Source organism: Rhinopithecus bieti, unplaced genomic scaffold, assembly GCF_001698545.2.
Source record: "Rhinopithecus bieti isolate Rb0 unplaced genomic scaffold, ASM169854v2 scaffold_52066, whole genome shotgun sequence".
Lineage (NCBI taxonomy): Eukaryota > Metazoa > Chordata > Mammalia > Primates > Cercopithecidae > Rhinopithecus > Rhinopithecus bieti.
In genome coordinates, this window is record NW_016820486.1 from 467,459 (window position 1) to 468,990 (window position 1,532).

The window sequence follows — 1,532 nt, forward strand, 5'->3', positions numbered from 1 at the left end:
AAAAAAAAAAAAAAAAAAAAAACTAAACAGAGGAACTCTATAACCAACTCTTCCCTTTATTGGTATCTTTCAGCTAATCACATGAACTATGAGATTTTTCACCCCAGGTCTTATCACAGACCTGACAGACAACCACTTCTTTAAGATACGCAGTGCTGGGGTTACGGCTCCCATTTGCCTTCTAATCCTAATGGCTTCTCAGTCCTTTTTCTTTCCCTTTGCAGTTGCAATGCCCCTCTCAGACCTGATCCTCCCCTCAGCCCCACTACCACTTACCACAGAATGTTCTGTTCTCACAGCCAACTCAGGAAAGCAATGCGTACTTGTAATTGCCCATCATAGCTACCCAGGTCCAACATAAAGAAACTATTTACATTAATGACTATAAAAACTGAATGTTTGGGCCGGGCACGGTGGCTCAAGCCTGTAATCCCAGCACTTTGGAAGGCCGAGACAGGCGGATCACGAGGTCAGGAGATAGAGACCATCCTTGCTAACATGGTGAAACCCCGTCTCTACTAAAAAATACAAAAAACTAGCCGGGCGAGGTGGTGGGTGCCTGTAGTCCCAGCTACTCAGGAGGCTGAGGCAGGAGAATGGCGGGAACCTGGGAGGCGGAGCTTGCAGTGAGCTGAGATCCGGCCACTGCACTCCAGCCTGGGCGACAGAGCGAGACTCCGTCTCAAAAAAAAAAAAAAAAAAAAACTGAATGTTTTCACACACGTTTACTCTAGAGCTGGTCATATTGAGTAAGTGCATGGAAGTTCGGGCATTGGGTCTACGCTCCTATAAGCCATGCAATAACAGCCTTTGGCCCAAAGCAATTGAACTCTGACCTGGATATTGGCTTGGAGTTGGCATAAGCTCACCAACTGTCACTGTTGCTAATGATACCACAAATGCAAGGGTCAAAAAGGGCCCACTGGGTTGTAGGGCAGGGGATTTGCAAAATCTGGGACTCCACTGCAAAGATGGCATGATGTTTCAAGGGTGGCATGTGAAGTCCCAACCCAGTGCTCCCACTGACCTATCTACTGACTATTGTGCAACTAGACATAGCATTGGAGGTACTGGGCAGCCCTCCTGGAACCTCATACTTCCCCTTTTCAGGGGCGCATGCCACAGGTTACATCACTCAATGAGAAACACATCTCTTATTTCACTCATTCTGAAAAACAAATGCTGGAATTTATTTATTTATTTATTTATTTATTATTTAAAACAGGGTCTCACTCTGTCTCCCAGGCTGGAGTGCAGTGGCGCGATCTCGGTTCACTGCAACCTCTGCCTACTGGGTTTCAGTGATTCTCCCATCTCAACCACCCAAATAGCTGGGAATACAGGCACATGCCACCACACCCAGCTAATTTTTGTATTTTTAGTAGAGACGGGATTTCATCATGTTGGCCAGGCTGGTCTCAAACTCCTGGCCTTAAGTGATTCACCCACCTCAGCCTCCCAGATTGCTGGGATTACAGGCATGAGCCTTTTAATTAGTAGACTATTTTTTTTTTTTTTTTTTTTTTTTTTTT